We start from the raw sequence: 11,650 nt of genomic DNA, 5'->3' as shown, positions 1-11,650 counted from the left end.
GGCTCTCCTGAGGCTTCAGGCCATCTCGGTCTTCATCAGCACAGGAGCCGGTTCCCTAGAGTAAGCCTACCTGTCCGTCTATGTTTCTATCCATTATCTACCATCTGCAATACAGGAGACCCAGGTTCGTTCCCTGGGTCAGCAAGATCTCCTGGAGAAGGGAATGGCTACCCGCTCCAGTATTCTTGCCTGGAGAATCCCATGGACAGAGGAGCCTGGCGGGCTACAGTCCGTGGGGTCACAAAGAGTTGGACATGACCTAGTGACTTAGATAGGAACATCTATCAGTGTACCTCTCTGTCCATCTACCTACCTACCCATCCACCCATCATCCACGTATCTCCTGTCCGTGCTGCTTCTCTGCAGCCCTGACCAATGCCCCCTTCTCTGCCCCTGCCTGCACCCCAGCCCCATGACCCTGTGTCCTTTTGAAGGACATCTGTCCCCTTCACTTGTGTCAAGATGGAGTGGAAGCCGCAGAACCCATATTTGTGAATGGAACTCAGTTTCATCAGAGGGAAGTCACGGGGCCTGTGCTCAGACAAGAGGGGTGCTCTCTGATCAAACGAGTTGGACAAGCCGTAATGCTGCCGGGAAGGTGAATCAAGAGAATGCTGCCTCGCTTTGCAGCTCTCTGCGCAAGCAAAGGCTGGGGGGCTCCTGCTGCTGTGCTGTGTCCAGGAACTCTAAGCATGTGAAGCTCGTGGGCTCAGGGCACATACAGGAGGTGATGCCCAAGGCTCGAGGACTCAGGGTTAGCTCAGCCCGACGCCTCCTCCGCCCCCTTGGCAGCACCCTACCACGTGGAGACCAGAGTTGTTCAGGACAGCCGCGAGCTTCAGGAGGAGCCTGGGCACCTCGGCATCGGCATGGAGAGCGCCGGGGACTTCTGAGAGTGTGAAAAAGAGCTGAAGAGGGAAGGTGTGAGCGAGGCATCAGCCTCTTAAAGATTTCCTTTACGTTAAGATGGACAAGGAAATGGCAACCCACTGCAGTACCCTTGCCTAGAAAATCCCATGGACAGAGGAGCCTGGTAGGCTGCAGTCCGTGGGGTTACAAAGAATCGGACACGACTGAGCGACCTCACTCTTATGTTAAGATGACAGCAAGAGCCCGAAAGCAGAGCTGAAAACCATCGCGGCAGACAAGGCAGGGCTGGGGGAGGCATTTTTCTGCATCTGACTCCTGCCAGGATGCGGCCCTGGTCGGGGCTGCCATCTCCTGACGGGCAGGGAAAGGAAGAGGCCCACAGAGGGATGGGCTAACGCGGAGATGAACTCTGGGGAGCTCCCTGTGCACGCCAAGAACGATCAGCTCCTCACACAGGGGCAGAGGCCTCTCCAAATGGACCTCGGGCATCTCCCGCTTCCCTGAATACAGGCCGAAAACACGCTGGGTTTCACATGTGTTAAAAACACGAACCTCTGTGTTAGTGCCAACAGACCCGCTTGGGCAGCTGGAATCCAGCTGACATGCCTACGGTCACACCCGTGATGCCCCCTTACAGAGAAGGGCACCACTGACGGGCATCCACATCAGCCCATCTCTCCACCGCTGACCCACTGGGGCCACATGGAGCCCCAGTCAGTTCCCAGCACCAGCATGGGAACTGGTGCAGGGCAGTTACCACGTGCGGGGCACACATGACTTCTAGGGCAGGAGAGTTTCCCGAGGTTAGACGTTTCTCCTGTGCTTGTCATTGCTTTCTTTTTTTTTTTTTTTTCCCCACTATTTTAAGTGAGAAGGCAAATAAGGAACTTTTAAATAACTAAATGCACCATGGAGATGCTTATTTTATTTCCTCATCTGGTATATAATAAGGGGGATTCCAGGAAAGAGGACCTCGTTGTGTGCGTATTTCCTCTTTACTGGGGCTTCCCTCGTGGCTCAGCTGGTAAAGAATCCGCCTGCAACACGGAGGACCAGAGTTCACTCCCTGGGCTGGGAAGATCCCCTGGAGAAGGGAAATGCTACCCACTCCAGTATTCTGGCGTGGAGAATTCCATGGACTATGGTCCATGGGGTTGCAAAGTCGTACACGACTGAGCGACTTCCACTTCACTTCCTCTTTATCAAGACTGCACTTCAAAGCTTCTGGGTGAGACCTCACTGTATTTCTGGTGTTAAAATGTGAGTGCACACATTTCAGCCGTGCCAACAGTGCCCCTCACATTCTGGCATCTGCTTGGTTCTGAGCACAGCTAAGAACACTCCAGGGTGCGGGGCTGGGGACCGCTGTCCTGCAAACTCCCCTCACTGGGCCTGAACCCCCTTAAGCAAGTGCACCTGACCCGTCACTCTGGGGAGGCCCCCGTGAGCGTGAGCGTCCCACCCATCCAAGCGTGTCTCCACACTGCTGTCAGCGACAACTCCGCCACCATCGTACCTTCGGCACAAGCCCTGCTAAGCTCTGCACCTTGGGAAATAAACGGATTCCAGGTCGCTTTGCAAGTGGACAGACCTGTCCGTTACGGAGAGATGAAAAAACAAGCAGCAGCTCCAAGAGGCTGACGGGGACTGACCTTCGCTTTCCTCTGGTTTCCGCTAATCTCTCTATAAATATTTAAACATATGGATCCAAACTATAGACTCTAAGTTCCAGGTCGCCCAGAAGTTTGGTATCCATCTCAGTCCCATCGAGGGGGCAGAGCCCAAGCCCCCTGGTGGGGGAGGGTGGTTACAAAACGCCAGAGAGACTTAGTGCTGGAGAGACTTAGTCTCAGGACTGGGCGCCAGGACACAGCGCGGGCCGCCTGAGCCCCACACCCAGCGCGGGGAGCTCAGGGTGGGGGATCCCCAGGGCCCAGCCCCACTGGGCAGATGGAACCTAGCACCGAGACCTCACAAAGGGGCCGCCTGCAGCTCATGGAGCCTCCGGTGGTGCAGGTGTCCGAGGAGGAGGAGACAGACCTCGTGCCTTCCCCCCCCCACCTCTGGTCTCCCACCAGCGTCTGTGTGCCCCTGTGTGTGCTGTGATCACGCCAGGGCCAGCAACCAGAGGGCAGGGGCCTTCAGGGGCAGCCAGGGGTTGGGGCGGGCCACAGACAGCCCCAGGCCCAGCTCAGCCAGACAGCATTTGGCCCAAGTCTGCACCGTGGTGAAGCCCTGCAGAGCCCACCGAGGGTCAGGCTGAGTGGGGGGCTCAGATCCTGCCGGGGGTCTCTCTGAGTGGTGTTCTGGGATCTTCCTCTCCATTCAAAGAAAACGCCAGCAGGCTGGGAGCACTGGCTGTGATAACCCACCCTGGGCATTACTTCCCTCCAACAGAACTTAACTATGGTTCATCCTGGTGACCTCCAGTCGTCAGAAAGTGTCTAACCACGTTTGAGTAATTCTGAGAGTTCACTTCATTTCAACAAATGTTCACCATGAGCTAACCATGTGCTGAGATGAGAGTAGGAGGTGTGGGGGGCTGTGGGCTCGGCCTGTGGGTCACCGCAAGCCAGGACGCCCGCGACCACAAGCGGAAGGAAGCACCAGCTGGGTGCGCTGGCTCCGACACTTGCAGGGAGACTTCCAGACCCAAGGACGTTCTCAAGCCCCTGACCCATCACCTTCAGCTAACATGGCGGCTGGGGTGAGGATGGGTGGGGGGCTTTGCCGGGCATCTGGGTCCAGGCCGGACTGAGCTTGGGACGGAAGGAAGCAGGGAGAGAAGGAGGATGAACCGACCAGTGGCCCGGCAGCCTGCAGATGACTCGGCCACGAGCTGGGTTGGACCTGCAGGTTTCATGAAGCTCAATGCGGACTCAGGACCACAGGGCTTTATAACAAATGTCAGGTCCTCGACATGGAGGAGGGGCGAGCTGATGAATGCGTAAGCCGGACTGAGGGGCAACGGCATCCGACTCCTACCAGCGATGCTCCACCCTTGGGATGCTCTGCCCCAGTGCCTGCTTCATGAAAGCCTTGTTGTTCAGTCGCTCAGTCGTGTCTGACTCTTTGCGACCCCATGGACTGCAGCACACCAGGCCTCCTTGTCCATCGCCAACTCCCAGAGCTTGCTCAAACTCATGTCCATGGAGTCGGTGATGCCATCCAACCTCATCCTCTGTCGTCCCTTTCTGCTCTCACCTTAAATCTTTCCCACCATCAGGGGCTTTTCCAATGAGTCAGCTCTTTGCATCAGGTGGACAAAGTATTGGAGTTCTATCTTCACCATCAGTTCTTCCAATGAATACTCAGGACGTCCTTTAGGATTCCTCAGGATTTCCTTTAAGAGGGACTGGTTAGATCTCCTTGCAGTCCAAGGGACTCTCAAGAGTCTTCTCCAACACCACAGTTCAAAAGCACCAGTTCTTCAGCGCTCAGATTTCGTTATGGTCCAACTCTCACATCCAAACACGATTACTGGAAAAACCGTAACTTTGCCTACACGGGCCTTTGTCAGCAAAGTGATGTCTCTGCTTTTAATATACTGTCTAGGTTTGTCATAGCTTTTCTTACAAGGAGCAAGCGTCTTTTAATTTCAAGGCTGCAGTCACCACCTGCAGCGATTCTAGAGCCCAAGGAAATAAGTCCAGGGGTGGCACCAATCGCTCTTCCAGGCTTAGTGGTTGCTCTTGCTGGCAAGTGAGACAGATGTGCCAAAAATACATGAGACGGCGCATTCTAGACAATTGCTTGGTTGAAATTGTTATCATTTCTCTATTATTTTAAACAAAACTCTCCCTTTTGTCAACCTAGGTGGCCCCAGCTGAGGGACAGGCAAAGCCCCCATCCAGCAGCCCAGAGAAAATCAGATGTTGGGCATCTGCTGGAATCACAGAGGAGGTTAGAAGACAGGAGACGACCCTGCACAGAATCGGCCCCGGTGTGTGACGTGCGAGGGGGTCTGTGCACACATGTCCTGGTCCTGTGAGAACAGCAGATGGATAAATACATACATGAACTGTTCAGAGACCAGCGGCTTACCTCTGCCCCCCCGGAAGAAAAAGACAAAAACATGCAGACGGAAGACCCCGCAGAGCCATCCAGAAGGTAGAGCGTTCTCACAGGAAACAAAGTAAGGCTCAAAGGACAAGACAAATGCAGGAACTGTCACCCTAAGAAGGAGGGGTCCCAGCTTGCCAAATGACGGAACTCAGAGGAGAGGGCAAGACTTCCCTCAAGAAGCTGATACAGAAGCTGAAAGAAGGCCTGTGGTCCTGCACGCATCGCCTGTGCCAGAAGCCTGTGCTGCCTGGGGACGCTGGGACCCGAGGTGGGAGGCGGGGATGGGGAATGGGGGCGCACAGGGTGGGCCTGGGGTTCCGAGGGGAGGCCCTCCCAGGAGGCAGACGCTGGGCCTCCGGTGCACTCCCGCCCCAGCCCTGCAGCCGTCCAGGTGAGCGGGGCCCCTTCACAGGCAGGCACACGCCCCCGGCCCGTCTCCCCTGGGGACTTCAGTGTGTATTAAATACTCCCGGGTCTGCCTCCAGCCACGAGACCTCCTCTGAGTCCTGTGACCTGTGACCCCCTCCTCCAGACGTCCTGGGATATCCGCACAGCCTCGGGCCGAGCTTCCTTCTCCCTCTCTGACCAGCTTCCGATGTGTTCTTTTCAGGAAGAACCGCCCACTCTTAGCTGCTCGAGGAGAAACTTGAATTCTTTCCCTTCACCACCCCCAGGTGTCAGTCGCTGAGTCATATCCGACACGTTGAGACCCCATGGACTGCAGCCTGCAAGGCTCCTCTGTCCGTGGAGCTCTCCCAGCAAGCACACTAGAGTGGGCTGCCATTTCGTCACCCCCAAGGCACCGCCAGGTCCTCGGGTGTCTTCATCCTCAGCTTCCGCTTCCTCCTGCCCAGACCCCCGCCACGCACCATGCCCTCCTCCAGCCTCCGGGGAGCCTTTTCCAAAGCAACCAGGGAAGCACACCCCAAGGGGACCTCGGTCCACCAGTCAGGCCCCTGCTCTTCAGCAGGGCACACAGTTCCACAGAGGCCCCTGGACCAAAACCTGGAGGGAACAGCATCATGCAGGACCACTGGTCACACACAAAGTTGGAAAAGTGAAAACACCAACTGGAGAAGCACGCGGGCCCCAGTGCTCACTGCAGCACTATTGATAATAGCCGAGACGCGGAAGCCACCCAAGCGCCCACCAACAAACAGCTGGATAAAGAAGATGTGTACATGTATGCAGTGGAATACTCCTCAGCCATAAAAAGAAGAAATGACGCCAATAGCAACCCTGTAGATGGACCTAGAGAAAATTATGTTTAGAAAAATAATCAAGAGAAAGACAAACACTGTCTGATGCCACTTATAGGTGGGATCTAAAAAATAATAGAAACAAAAGCTCATGTTTCTGCAAAACAGAAACAGGCGAACAGACACAGAAAACAAACTATTGGGTATCAGAGGGCAGAAGAAATGGGTGGGGGACAATTCAGGGATGTGGGCTATGAGATACAAGCCACTACTTATAAAATAGACAAGCAACAGGGCAGATGAACAGAAAGGCCTCATGGTACAGCACAGGAACTTGTAACCATGATCTTATAATAACTTCTAACGGGGAAGGAAACGGCAGCCCACTTCAGTATTCTTGCCTGGAGAAACCCATGGACAGGGGAGCCTGGCGGGCCACGGTCCATAGGGTCGCACAGAGTCAGACACGACTGACACGACTAAGCACGCTCATGCACAATGGAGTTTGCTCTGTAGAAATACCGAATCGTATGCTGCACACCTGAGACTAAGAGAAACCTCAATAAAAAAGGGGAAAAGTTCCTAGCTAGTGAATCAAATACAGTCATTTGTAAAAAAGGTAATGTACTATGACCAAGTGGGATACACCCCAGGAAGGCAAAATTGGCTCCATGCTGAAAATTAATGTATTTAACTGTATTTATCTAAAGGAGTCATACAATCATATCAACAGATACAGGAAAAAATGTGACAAAATTTGAACTGCATTCATGACAAAAATGCTCAGCCAAGTAGGGACAGAAATACAGGGGTGGGGGAAGCACATACATACACATTTCTTCTTTCTAAAGAAGAAAGATGCCTTCACTTACAGATGAGAAAATGAGAAGCCATCTACCTGGAAGACCCCTGTCTTCCAGATGTCCCTGGACACAAGGAACCAAGCATAGGACTGCAGAGCGGCTGCCCCTCCAGCCTCGTCTTCTGCCGCCAAGGACCCCGGGCCCTGAGCTGCGTGACACCCACGTCCCTTCTCACCTGGAGGCCTTTCGCCTGCCGGTCCTCCTGCCGAGGACCCCTCACCACCCCCCGCCCCCTGGGGCTTTCTCTTCAACATTCAAGGCTCAGCTAAGAAGCACCTCCCCAGGGAGCCCACGGGGGTCGCCCTGGTCAACACTGATTCCGCAGGCTCCCACCCTACCTCTCTCTTTTCTAATTCCCTGCTTTTCTTTTTAAATGTCTATCACCCTGAAGGGGATTTAAGCTTCCAGTTATGTAATCAACAAGCCCAGGGGATGTAAAATACGGCCAATGATATCATTAATAACTTTGTGGGGGACAGATGGTCAGTAGACTTACAGAGGGATCATTTCATAACACACTCGATGTCAATTCACCATGCAGCAACCTGAGATTAACATTACGCTGCACATCACTATACGTCATGGAAATACATACGTTTTTTCACCCCGATTATCACCATCTGAAGTTATTCAAATGACGGGTTTACACATGGATATTCCCGTAAAGAGTGTGAGCCCAGGGTGGGTGGGGGCGGGGGCAGGGGCAGGGATTGACCCACTTTTGGTTCCTGTCTCGTCTCCAGGATATATAACCATCCTCAGCACAGTGGCTTTCTGTAAGTAGTTGTTGAATGAATAATAAATGTCTGCAGATGTTATGACCTTCAAAGTCACTAAAATTTTAAAACTTGGCTTTGCCAAAGACATTTTTAGGAAAAATGAAAAGTAAAAAACTTCAGATTAGGAGAAAATATTTATAAAATGTATACCATATTTTTGAAAGCTCTTGCTCTCTGGAAAAGAGAGAACTCTTAGTGCTCACTTCGGCAGCACATGTACTAAAATTGGAAAGATACAGAAAAGATTAGCATGGCCCCTGCGCAAGGATGACATGCAAATTCGTGAAGCATTCCATAAAAAAAAAAAAAATAACTCTTAGAACCCAATATTAAGAGAATCCAATAAAAAACAAAGTCAGAAAATACAAGAAATATTAAACAAAAGACTTAAAATGGTTAATAAGCTTAAAAAAAAAAAAGCACAACCTCACTAGTCTTCAGAGAAATGAAAACTAAAATCACTTTTTGAAGGTCAAAAACTAAAAAGTCTATCAACACCAAATGTTGGTGACAACATGGATTGATAGAACTTTGATCCCCTGCTGGTGGGAATGCATCAGGGGCAGGCCCTCTGGAAACCAGACTGGCAGATTCTTAGGAAGTTGCACAGGCGCACTCACCACGTTGAGTCAGAAGCCCCAGGCCTGAGATGTGACGAAGGGAAATCAAGTGTGACCACACGGGGCCTGGACACGGAGCCTGGACACCAGCAGCAGCTTTGCTCTCAGTGCCCACAGACGGGAAGAATCCACACGTCCCTCCTCTGGCGAATGAGAAGACAGTGTGACGCGCCCACACCCGCACAACAGTCTGTAGCTTGGCCACCCACGGGGTAAACCAGCAGCAACACTGCCTCGTGGTGAAGCCACACTCGGGGGTGTGAAGGAATCCAGGCACGCGAGGACGGCGGGCTGCACGCACGATTCTAGAAGGAGCAAGTGGAGTGACAGAAGCAGGTCAGGGGTGCCCAGGGCGGGGGAGTGACCGGCTGGAGAAGGGGACACGGTGACCTGGGGGCCCAGTGGTGGTGGTCACAGGGTCACGAACATGTGTCAAAATCCACCACACTGTGCCCCCAGGGTGGATGAATGTCATCGTACAAACACCAGACCTTGGCAGACAGGACTGACCGAAGTCCCCCTTGCAGTCATCTGGAGAAGGAATTAGAGAGATGCTACCAGGATGGAGACCCAGGAGACTGCTGTGTGATTCCAGGAGAGCCATGCCGGAGGCAACCAGTGGGTGGAATACATGGTGGTGACCTGAGCCTCAGAGTCTTTTGTCCCTTTAAGAAGTGATGCTTGGGGCTTTCCTGGTGGTTCAGCGGGGCCGGGGTTTGATCCCAGGTCAGGGAACTGGAGTTCGCGTGCCACAGCTAAAAGATCCTGCACGTGCCAATGAAGATCCTCAACAAAGACCTAGTGTGGCCAAATAAAGTACAGACAAAAAAGGAAAGAAATGATGCTCCAGGTGAAAAGGCACCGAATAACCAGAGTATCTGAAAATAACAAAGGTCCTGCGTTGAAATATATACTGCATGCTGAATCGAAATTCCCCCAAATACCCCCAATGTCACTTTTTTGCCTCCCCTGAGAGAAGTGAAGCCAGTTTCTTGGTGCACATCCCACTGGCAGGTCTCTGCCAGTGCGGAGCCGGGCAGGACCCCAGGCCAGCCTGGCCACCAGCCTATCGACCTTGAGAGAAAGGCCAGCCCCCTCCCCAGCCCCGGTCTGTGCAGTCAGCTGTCCCCAAATCCTGGCTACACCTTCCCCAGGACATTTCAGGAGAAAGTGAGGCCCAGTGTTGTCCAGATTGTTCAAAATTACTTTCCCCCACATGAGGTAACCCTTCAAGGGTAGAATGCACAGTCTTGTTTGCAAGCTTTCTGGCTGTGAGTTCCAAGAGACGAGTTAATCCGACTCTTCAACTAACCTTCTGAAGAATGGGTGGCAGGCAGCGGAGAACCCAGGCAGGTGTAGAGAGTCATCACGCCCTCCCAGCATCCAAATGCCATCTACTTTATCTCCAAGACTGTGGACGCTTTGCAATAGATTTTTATGCACACGGCTCAATGACTTTTATCTCTTTTTGCAACACTAAGCATTTATTTTGCTCCCGTGTGATGAGTTATTCCAAATAGTCGGTAGATTCCAGGGGAAAAGATATTTTATGAGTTAATAACTCTCACCAAATTATTTGGCTCGTAACTGATTTGCATACTTTTACAGGCTACTGAGCCACTGAATCAGAAGGAAAGACCTGAAGTACACGTGCACTTCTGGAAAGTTTGAAACGAGCCTAACAGTTTACCAAGGCTGAAGGCTTCACCACTGCAAACATTTCAGCATCGCCTTTCCTTGGGAACTTCATCTGGCTGAGGATGCAGTGAGCCATAAAATGCACACATCAATTACCACCAAAATAATTTGGAAAGAGAAATATTAGCCAACATATTTATAGCAGCTTGGAGATAGTCTCAGTTGCACTCTACACTGTTCAGTCTTCTTAAATCAGAATACCACCGTGCAAAAAAGAATTTAGCAATAAAACATCAAAGAAAATGTAATGAGAGTTTGGTGATGCAAAAAATTGTCTCTTTTTCTTATTTAGGTCCTTTACCTGGAGGAATAACTTAGAATCTCTGTCACATTCTGCTATTAATGGGATAATAAAATTAAACGTGTCTCACTTCACTTTAGGGCTTCCCTTATAGTTCAGTTGGTAAAGAATCTGCCTGCAGAGCAGAAGACCCAGGTTCGATTCCTGGGTTGGGAAGATCCCCTGGAGAAGGAAATGGCAACCCACTCCAGTATCCTTGCCTGGAGAATCTCATGGACAGAGGAGCCTGGAGGTTAAAGTCCATGGGGTCTCAAGAGTCGGACATAACTTAGTGACTCAACCACTTCACTTTGCCGCTGTCCCTGCTGCTCTGGGCCGAGCTGCCCCCCAGTTCCTACATCCAGTACCTTAGAAAGTGATGGAATTTGGAGATAGGGGCTTTTGGGGAAGTGATTTGGTTAAAACTGGCTCATGGAGGGTGGGCCCTGATCCAGTGTGACTGGTGTCCTTACAAGAAGAGATCAGGACACAGACACACACAGAGGGACAACCACATGAGGACACGGGGGGAAGAAGGTCACCTGCGTGCCAGCGTGCTGACAAAGGGTGACTGTAGCCCCACCATCCTGGGCCTGGAAGCAGGACCTGGTCACCGCTCCTCTGTGAGCGCTGGCAGCCCCGGCTCCTGCAGGACCTGGTCACTGCTCCTGTGTGAGCGCTGGCGGCCCGGCTCCTGCCTTCCACACCAGCCTGGGCCTGGAAGCAGGACCTGGTCGCCGCTCCTGTGTGAGCGCTGGCGGCCCGGCTCCTGCCTCCCAGGGAGCTGCTTTCCTCCAGCGGCTCTGGCTTTGCTGGGAATCCCTGATCTGGGACTCCGTCTCCTGTCTCTCTGCCCTGTGTGGGCTCCGCGGGCCTGCGGACACAGCCTGGAGCCGTCCTGGGGGACATCCCGTTTGTCTTCCATCCCAGCACTCCCACTGCAAGGAGTCTCTTTGCTTCATGCCTCAAGCCCCCCATATCTTGTCAACACACCTTAGATGTTTTGAAGACATGAGGAATGGAAATTCACATCTAGAATTCTGGAAGGGTCTCCACTAGCTTTTACAGTCGGGTCACCTCCGGGCCGACCTCTGCTGACAGGGACAGTCCGGACTCCCCTACCCCGGGAGGCACACCTGCCCCAGACCTGGCCGATGCTCCGGACACCTGTGCTTACCTACAGATGCAACTCACGGCCATTGTAGCCGGCGTGAGGTGCTCCTGCCTCATCGGGCCCCAGGTGACCAGGCTCACCGCTCTCCCGGTGGCTTGGAGA

The 11,650-nt window shown here is 52.7% G+C and overlaps 1 non-coding gene across 1 annotated transcript; it reads left to right on the top strand.

Annotated features, from left to right (window-relative positions):
• Positions 1 to 7,971: 7,971 nt before the first annotated feature.
• LOC138984263 (U6 spliceosomal RNA) lies at positions 7,972 to 8,078 on the top strand. The gene has a single exon (XR_011461524.1). It is a non-coding gene; the product is annotated as a U6 spliceosomal RNA (small nuclear RNA).
• The last annotated feature ends 3,572 nt before the right edge of the window (positions 8,079 to 11,650 follow it).

Source organism: Bos mutus, chromosome 20 (assembly GCF_027580195.1).
Source record: "Bos mutus isolate GX-2022 chromosome 20, NWIPB_WYAK_1.1, whole genome shotgun sequence".
NCBI classification, from domain to species: Eukaryota; Metazoa; Chordata; class Mammalia; order Artiodactyla; family Bovidae; genus Bos; species Bos mutus.
Note: the sequence above shows the minus strand (reverse complement) of the source record. Positions and strands in the feature narration are given on the sequence as shown.